This window comes from Lycium barbarum, chromosome 5 (assembly GCF_019175385.1).
Source record: "Lycium barbarum isolate Lr01 chromosome 5, ASM1917538v2, whole genome shotgun sequence".
In the NCBI taxonomy this organism is placed as follows: domain Eukaryota; kingdom Viridiplantae; phylum Streptophyta; class Magnoliopsida; order Solanales; family Solanaceae; genus Lycium; species Lycium barbarum.
The window spans coordinates 67,403,583-67,413,898 of NC_083341.1; positions in this window are offsets into that span (position 1 = coordinate 67,403,583).

Consider the following 10,316-nt stretch of genomic DNA (forward strand, 5'->3'; position numbering starts at 1 on the left):
TAATGTGTTCAGGCCTTTTCTGGATTTATTTGTGATCATATTTATCGACAACATCTTGGTATATTCTAGATCCGAGGCAGATCATGCGAATCATTTGCGTACCGTCCTCGGAGTCCTTCGAACCCGGGAGTTGTTTGCAAAGTTTTCCAAATGTCAGTTTCGGTTGAACTCGGTGGTATTTCTGGGGCATATTGTAGCAGCCGATGGTATTCGAGTGGATAGTCAAAAGATTGAGGCCGTGAAAACCGGTCGAGGAGGCGATACCTTAACCTAAAAAATTGGATCACAAGGAAGAAGATCCAACCAGAGGACCGGACGCCAAATAGCAATCAAAGCACACGGGGTTGGACCCGGGGTATGAAGAGGATGATTTCGATGTACCTAGGTCATTCGTCATGCCGGATGACTCGGATGCGACCAAATCAACAGTAGAGGAGCTGGAGCAGATCATCTTGTTCGAATACCTACCGGACAGAAAGGTATACCTGGGCACGGGGTTAACCTCGGAGCTCAGGAACAAGTTAATTTAATTTCTTCGAGCTAATGCAGATTACTTCGCGTGGTCCCATATATATATGACAGGTATACCGCCGGAAGTAACAACTCACAAACTCAGCTTAGACGGGAAGTTTCCCCCGATGAAGCAGAAGAGAAGGCCCATCGCGGAAGCAAAACACGCCTTCGTAAAAGATGAGGTAACAATGCTTTTGAAAATACGCTCTATCCGGGAGGTAAAGTACCCGGACTAGCTAGCTAACGTAGTAGTGGTGCCGGAGAAAGGTAATAAATTTTAAATGTGTGTTGATTACAAGGATTTAAACAAAGCATGCCCGAAGGAATTATTTCCGTTGCCTCACATCGATAGAATGATCGATGCGACGGCCGGGCATGAGATGTTAAGTTTTCTCGATGCCTACTCCGGGTATAACCCAATTCGGATGCACCCGGAGGATCAAGAGAAAACATCCTTCATTACTCGATATGGGACTTACTGTTATAATGTCATGCCTTTTGGATTAAAAAATACCGGTGCAACTTACCAACGCCTAGTTAATGGGATGTTCGAAGAACAAATAGGGAAAACAATGGAGGTTTATATTGATGACATGGTGGTCAAGTCCCTGGAAACAGAGGATCATTTAAAACATTTGCAGGAAACCTTCGCTGTGCTCCGCAAGTATAACATGAAGCTCAACCCGGAAAAATGTGCCTTCGGGGTCCGGTCCGGCAAATTTTTGGGTTTCATGGTGTCAAACTGGGGGATCGAAATCAACCAGGACAAGATCAAGGCCATCAAGGATATCGAGGTGGTGAATAACGTCAAAGGAGTACAGAGGCTCACCGGAAGGATAGCGGCGTTGAGTCGCTTCATATCGAGGTCCTCGGACAATATTCATCGCTTCTTCTCCTTACTGAGGAAGAAGAACAACTTCGTTTGGACACCGGAGTGTCAAAGAGCTTTACAAAAATTAAAGAGATACTTGTCCAGCCCACCGCTGTTGCACACACCAAAGGCGGACGAGCAGCTTTTTCTCTACCTTGCTATCTCCGAGATAGCGGTAAGCAGCGTTTGGTCCGAGAAGAATTAGGTACGCAATTTCCTATCTATTATGTAAGTAGAACTTTGGGGGATGCGGAGACCCATTATGACCACTTGGAAAAAAATTGGCTTTGGCATTGGTGAGTGCTTCTAGAAAGCTCAAGCCTTACTTTCAATGTCATCCGATATGTGTAGTGACTACTTACCCCCTAAAACACATATGCATAAACCGGAATTATCGGGTAGACTAACTAAATGGGCCGTAGAAGTTAGCGAATATGATATCGAATACAAACCTCGAACGGCCATCAAGTCCCAGATCTTGGCCGATTTTGAGGCAGATTTCACCCCGGCTATGGTCCCGAGGTCAAGAAAGAACTTTTGCTAACCTCGGGGAAAGCCTCGGGTATTTGGTCACTATATACGGATGGGGCCTTGAACCTTAAAGGTTCCGGGCTAGGAATCATCCTTAGAACCCCGACCGGGGATGCCGTTCGACAATCCTATGATTGCAGGTTTGGAGTTAGCCCGGAGTATGGGTGCCGAAATAATCGAGGCAAAGTGCGATTCACTCTTGGTCGTAAACCAGGTGAACGACGTCTTCGAGGTCAATGACGAACGGATGCAGAGGTATCTGGAAAATATCCAAGTAATACTACACCGGTTTAAAGAATGGACCATACAGCATTGGCGAATTTGGGATCTTCGGTCGAAGGGGAAGAAATCAACCCTGGGACTATGGTGCACTTGTTGAACACGGCGATAGAAAACGGACATGCCGAAATAAACAAAATGGGTTTAACTTAGGATTGGCGCAACAAGTACATCGGCTACTTGCGTGATGGAAAGCTCCCGAATGACCCAAAAGAATCACGGTCATTAAGGACCAAAGCTGCGCGTTTCTGCTTAGTAGACGGCCAATTGTATCGACAGTCTTTCCTCGGACCCCTGGCCAAGTGTTTGGGTCCCGGAGAAATGGAGTATGTGATGAGAGAGGTGCACGAAGGAACCTGCAGCAATCACTCCGGTGCTGATGCTCTGGTCCGAAAGATAATCAGGGTCGGTTATTATTGGAACCGGATGGAGGAAGACTCAAAGCATTTTGTCCGGAAATGTGACGGGTGCCAGAGACATGCTCCAATGATTCATCCGCCCGGGGAGTTGCTGCATTCGGGGGTGTCACCTTGGCCTTTCATGAAGTGGGGAATGAACATTGTTGGTCCATTACCATGGGCACTAGGTAAAGCCCGTTTTATTTTATTTATGACTGATTATTTCTCCAAATGGGTTGAAGCGCAGGCCTTTGAAAAAATCAGAGAAAAGGAAGTCATTGACTGCATATGGGATCACATCATCTGTCGTTTCGGCATCCCTGCCGAGATAACTTGTGATAATGGTCCTCAGTTCGTGGGCGGCAAAGTCAATGATTTCCTCGAAGGGTTGAAGATCAAGAAAATTGTATCAACTCCGTGTCACCCGTGCGCGAACGGACAGGCGGAATCCACGAACAAGACAATAATCCAAAATCTGAGGAAAAGACTTGAAGCGTCAAAGCATCACTGGAGGGAGATACTACCGGAGGTGTTGTGGGCTTACAGAACCACATCGAAATCGAGCACAGGAGAAACTCCTTTCTCGTTGGTCTACGGGGCTGAAGCCCTTATCCCCGTAGAAGTTGGCGAACCGACTCTCCGGTTCAGATATACGATTGAGGAGTCAAACGAGGAGGCCATGGCCATAAAAGCCGACCTCACGGATGAACTTCGCGAAAACGCGTTGGTCCGTATTGCAGCCTAGAAACAGAGAGTGGAAAGGTACCACAATCGAAGAGCCAGTTTTTGTCATTTCCAAGTTGGGGACTTGGTTCTTCGAAAAGTTACCTTGAACACCAAGAATCCCATTGAAGGAAAACTGGGTACGAACTGGGAAGGACCGTACAAGATAACCGAGGTAACGGGTAAAGGATCGTACCAGTTGGAATCCATGGATGGGCAACGGTTGCGCAATAACTGGAATATGGCTCATCTGAAGAGATACTACTGCTAAGGTATGGACTCCCCGTGTTTTTCTATTTTGACCTCTTCTTTTTGCAGGAAGTCGTGTACCGGGTAAAGAAAAGAATCTAGATCTGAAAACACGTGTTGCACTCTTTTCCTTAGTACGGTTTTGTCCCAAAATGGGTTTTCCGGCAAGGTTTTTAATGAGGCAACAAGTACAACGTGTTACTCGACGAAGCTAAAGGACAAACGTCCGGATACTCGGCGTCGTACCCTACGAGTGGGGACTTAATAGCACTCAACCGATCTTGCAGCTCGGATAAGCGCTAGGGGACTATAATAGGCACTTCAAAGTTTACCCCGGTTAGAGGAAATCGGAGGAGCTCAACAAACAAACCCGGACCTAAAATATCAGGTTTCGATGTAAGGACCAAACGATCAGAATGAATCGTGTCCACGCAATATTTGCTATGGCAAAACCAAGAACCGGACCTTCTGCATTAGGTTCCGATGTAAGGACCAAACGATCAGAATGAATCGTGTCCATTTAGTATTTGCTACGGCAAAGGTAGAAGGAAAAACTTCATTCTCATGTATATAAATGCTTGCAATGCAAAAATTATCGAAAGTTTGGATAACGATATCTCAGATGTCTTCCTGTTAAAGCACTTTACCCCGATGATTACCGTCGTATTTCGGCACTACTTCATTCATATACCCGATACCGGGCACTACAGTCGAAATTCGACAAAGGCAGCAAGGTCATAGTGATCCAAGCCAAAATAATTAATCCCACGAACAGGGACTTTTACATCAAAATTCAGCTAAGTCTGAGATTCAAGTAGCCGAAAAATACCGGCCCTAAAAATGCCCGTCGTGTTTCAAAGACGTCTGAATTCACAAAGCATAAGATAAGTCCCACGGGCAAAAAATGCATAAAATTCCCGAAAAAAATGTACCGGATGAAGAGAAAATCCAATATTTAGGCACAGTCAGAAATAATGACTCCTTAAAACGTCCGACAATTCAGTCGGAAGTCACAACAAACATTCAAACAAAGTAAAGAATCAAGGAAAATACATGTTTTATTTATACGAAGGATTTTACATCGGAGACTCCTACAAAGGCAAAAAAATAAAAAGGGTAAGTACAGGCCCTAATCTATCCGGCATAGCTGGATTCAGAGGGTTTGGACACTGTCCGCTTAGAGTCGTCGAAGTCAGACCCGGGGGCACCTTTAGCCTCTTCCTCGACTCTTTTAGCCTCGAGAATCAGGGCCGGAAGATCCGTAAAGCCGCACTCGTCTTGCTCGAGGGTGATCCAACGAGACTTCCATTTCTCATATTCAACAGCAATAGTAGCATGAGCCTTGGCGGCCTCCACGCTCTTCAGATCCTCTTCCAAATCGGCCTCAGCCTGGGCTAACTTTGCCGCCAGAACATTCCGAGCCTCTCCGAGGACATTTTGCATTTGGATGGCCGCCTCGAGCTCGGCCTTGAGAGTGTTATTAGCACCGACTGTCTCTTCAAGCTCGGCTCTTAGATCAGCACATATCTGGGCCCTCTTCTCCGCCTTCTCCTCGAGCACCCTCATGCGCTCTTTGTACCGGGCATTCTCGGATTCGAGCTGCCGATGCCTCTCTGCCATGCTCGTAGCATCGGACTTGACAAAGTCCAGCTCCTCCCAGAGTTGAGCGACGGTGGTGTCAAACTCACCAACCCTTGAAGATAAATGAGTGTTGTCTCGGCTAAGGTCGACCTTGTCAGCTTCGAGACTCCGGTTATATTAGGCTATCGTGGCTAGCTCACCCTTTAACTGACGATTTTCGACCTTTGTTGCGTCGAGCTCGGGTTGGAGGTTGGAAAGAGTAACTGCTTGATTCAACTCATCCTCCTTCACCCGCAAAAGGTGCAAAAATTTCTCTGTCTCACGGCTTTGAGCATCCAGCTGGCCCTTGAGATCGTCTATCTCTTGCTGGGCACGAACGAAAGCCTCGTTGACGAGCACCACACTCTGCAAATGAAGCAAGTTAAAAACTTAAGCAAACGACACTAAAATTCTCAGTGGGATTATGCAAGGATGGCTGATAAACTTACCCGGTTGCCCACGTGCATACCCTCGTTAATGAGGCACTGCCAAGGGACCCCGTTCATCTTTCGCTTGTCCGAGTCCGAGATAAAGGGCCTCAGATTGCTTGCCACGCCCACCGAGCGAGAAAGAAAGCTGCAATCCTCGAGAACAGTGATCGTAGCCGATCTTGTCCTCCTCGGCTCCACACTTGGGGCCGGAAAGATGTGTACCAAGCTGTCCCTGGCACCAGATTCGGTGGTTCGACTAGCCGCCCTCGTGGCCCGAGGGATCGGGAGATGTCCGAATCCAGCAGCTTCGCCGGTGGCGTGAGGAGTGCCCGAGAACATGTCCTCAAACTCTTCCGACCTTGAAGCCAGAATTGGAGAACTTGGAACGGCCTCAGCAGCTTCAGCAAACGCAGGGGTCTCCGTAGTCGCAGCAGTCTCATAGTCGGGCAGCGGACCCACATCTGTGGGGACTTTGGTCTCCGGGACCGACTCAGTTCTTTGCAAAGGGGTTTTCTCGAAAGAAGCTTCACCTGAAATATTGACGAATTCAATCGACCTTAGAGGAGTGGGGTAAAGAATTTCTTCCGCACCTGTGGGTAATGCTGGAATCGAAGGTCTTTCCCCGGTTGAAAGAAGGGGTGAAGCGGCGATACCCTCCTCCGGAATGGCAGCCACTGAAGGGGCCGCACTAATACTTCGAACGAACAACTCGGGCTCTGCCTCATCCCTCAGAGTCCTAACGACGCTCCTCGCCCATTTTTTTGGTTTCTGCCCTTTGTCCGAGGGCCTTTTTCTCTTGGCGGCGGCAGCAAGGATACGAGAGGCACCTGCCGAATCAAACTCGGGAGCCGACATTGCTGGTTCTGCTGCTGACTCACGCCTTGGATCCACCGAGCCCTTAGGTAAACCTGAAAATCGAAGATGTTACGGAAGGATAGAAGATGCAATGAATACGGGTATAAACCGGGTATTACCGTGGTTCTGGGCGACCCATCGGCCATGTGACAGGTGAACCCACGTCCGATTGTCGTGGGCATGTTGGCTGAGGAGAGCAGCAACCCATTCGTTGAGATCCCGGACGACCGGAGGAATCCAACCCACGGCTAACATAGATAAGAAGAGTAGTGAGAAGTTGGATAAGCTGAAGATCAAACAAAACACAAGCAATTATTAAAAGTATTCAGACTTACGATTATTATTCCACCTTTCCAGAAAAGGCATGTAGTTGTCCGGGATAATGTCCGAGGCCCGCACCCGGACATATCGCTCCAGCCAGCCCCTGTCTCTATCTTCGTCCATTTTTGAGAAAAATGGATTCCGGCTACGCTTTGCGAGTTTTATTACGCCACCCCGGAACAACCTCGGGGAATATAAGCGAATCAAGTGGGCCAGCATGAGCTCCTTCCTGATATTATTGGCCAACAGCCGGAGGCAGGCAACGACCCTCCAAACAATCGGACCAATCTGTGCCAAGGTTACGTTATAGGTCCGGCACATGTCTAAGATGACCGGATCAACCGGGTGGTCGAGCTTGAGAGTGGAAGGGTAAGTATAAACGTATAAAAAACCGTCCCGATGGTCAATGACTGATTCACTTGGCCCGGGGGCAAAAACTTGAACTGAACGGATGTTCCACCCACAATCAGCCCGGACTAGGTCAAGTTTATCCTCGGTAATGGATGGGGGATATCGTCTCACATCATACCCTCTGTCGAACATCGGGGAAGGTTTTTCAACCTCGAAATCTTTGTTGAAATTTGGTTTGGCCGGTATAATGTCCGAGGCAGTGGGCTCGAAGGTGCCTTTTGCCTTAGGTGGAGAAATTGGGTCGGTTCCTTGAGACGAAACCGAGGGAATATCAGGGAAAGTGGTTTCAGTGTTAGCCGACATTTGGAGATTACGAAGAAAGATTAGGAAAAATTCGAAAGAGAAGTTAAAAAGGGGAGTAAGAGAACAAACAGAAAATTCAAAAATGGCAGAAAACAAGAGGAAGAAGTAGAAGCCTACTCAACAAAAATGGTTAAAGTGAAGAATTTGCCAGAATCGTTCCCTTTTTTACGTACTATGAGCAGCGAATCAACGAGAAATGAGAACTAAATGTGAATTGAAAGATAACAAGTGAAGAGCTGAAAGCAAAGAAGAAGTAAGTTGGAAAAGGTGAAAGTGTTCAAATGAGGAAGTAAGGGACGTTATATAGGCATGAAAACGGGGCGGTTACAAACCCCAGCCAACCGGGGGATGCCACGTGTCCCATAATTAATGAGAAACGACTTGAAGCGACGTGCGTTACGGCGGTTGTCAGAGCTGGCCATCCGGTATGAGACACGTGCCCAATGATAGAGGGACGTGACACAACTGTTCCCGCCAAAATGGAAAGACAACTACGGATAAATTGAGACGCCGGTTTCTTGATTCATCCACTTCCCATTACTCCGATAAAACTACGGTCCAGAAAGTGTGGGGACTATCTGTATACGGTAAATACCGGATGTGTATTAAATCGGTAAGACCAGAGACGGAAGGAAGAGAGGGAAGGACATTATTTGGTTCGGGTTTTCCCATTGCCGAGTTGATAATGGTCGTTCCTCCGTTTGATCAAGACCATTCCTCCGTTTGATCGTGGTCGTTACTCCGTTTGATTGTGGCCGTTAGTCCGTTTGATCATGGTCATTGGTCCGGGAAATCCGTTGCGCGACTGCCACACGTCGATAACGTCCTGCCATGTTCAACTGCCAATCGTATGGGTGTCAAACCGTACGGCCAACCTAACCCAACCTAATCCATTTCAGAGTTTTTCTTTATTTTTTAGTTTCTCATATTGTATGAAGCAAATGAAGCAAAACTATAAATAAGGGTCATTGCCCACTTTTGAGGGGTTGGCTTCCTCATATCAAGAACTCTTGTAATAGCAAAAAATATATAAACTCTCTCTCTCTCCCAAATATCTGATTTCGGTCCAAATTTATTGTGTTCATCTCTTAAATTTATTCGATCAAGTAATACTCATATATTAGCTGACACATAAATCTATTGCGAATCTCTGGTCACTATTGCTCTCTTCATATCATTTCCATACATATCTTTTTCCCATCGAATAGATTGAGGCTTAACCACATATCCTATACCTACTCATAAATTTAATTGATTATCCATATTCGGGGTAAACACCTACATCATCAAAATCAGCGCAATACACAATAGTGAGAAGATCTAACCAGCTAAATATTGGAAAGAAAATATCTAGAAAAAAAAGAAGGGCTAGCAACAAGAGTCATGCTGGTTGCTTTGATTAAAAAAAAAAAAAGGATCTTCACATTTGTTAGCTCCTCTTTCTGCATGTTTCATCCACGGCCATTAAAATCAGCCTCAAACCTACACACTAAGCCGCCGCAACTCACTCCAATTCAAGGGCGAAAATATAGTTTAAACCATATACAGTGCATGGATTCCTAATCTTTTTTGGTTTTTTTTTTTTTTTCTTTCTTCTCCACAAGAACTATAACACAGCTAGCCTTCTTCACCACCATTAAATTAGCACCCTCCACCACTTAGTTTAACCACCTGAAAACACAATGAAATGAGGAGTGGGTTTGAGTTTCTCGTCTGGTTTCCGTTCGGCACTCCGGTTCCGGTGAAATTTTGTTCAAAAGCTTCAGTCTTTGATCGAGCAAAGGAATTTTTGTCTACAGAAGGTAATCCATGTCATCTCTTTTATTAGTTGTTGTGCTTGTGTTTTCTTCTGTGTTAGCATTTGTATACATACATCAGTTGGTTATCCTAATGAGGAGTACCTCTTTGCTTGGTATTATCTAGCATGTTTGTTTTGACTCTAATAGTGTGTCGTGATTCTTGGCATTTATAAAGTAATCCATGATTAGTATCTTTAGTTTTATTCATATTGTATCTATTAAAATGAGAGTTAAATGTTTTAGTGGTTAAGGAAATTTCTCAACATGATGAAATTCCAAAATCATTGATACGTTATCATGACGAATACTTATTAACAATGTTTGAGGATTATATGATGTTTTTTGTAAGTATATTATTTTATTAAGTGTTAACTCTACGTGAAGTGTCAACTGGTGCAATATGGTTAGTTCCTTTTAATTGTATTGACCATTATGATTATGTTCTCTTATTACAGTAGTTTACTTGTTCGGTGTCGGAAAATTAGGTCGTATAATAATGGGCTCAGATAAAATTTAAATGTCCAGTTGATTAATTAATTGTGAGAGGGCGAGATGGGGTGCAGATTTATTTCAAACCCCATTCTGAAATTAAAATAAAGAAGTGGTAAAAACATTTCGGAGCGAGATGGGTTGCAAATGACTCCAAGACCTATTGTCAAAAGAGATGCTCCAAAGAGAGTTTGTTGGGTTATGACCCAAATCAAAAGAATTTAGAAGTTAATTAATTAATTTAAATTATAATTTATGATGAAGTCGGAAAGTGCTGATATCGATAAATCGTTTCTATAAAACTTACTTACCATATTCGAAAACGGATTAATTGGAGTGGGTCGACTTTAAGTACGTTAGATGTTTTTTTAGGCACGGGAGGTGGGAACGATCCATAAATGCCTCAAAATGCACGAGAAACAAATCAAAATTTGTGGTAAGGCTGGAAAGCGCTGCTACTATTACATCATACATTAATAAAATAAAATAAGTTTTAATGCGAACAAAAGGCGAGCACAATCAT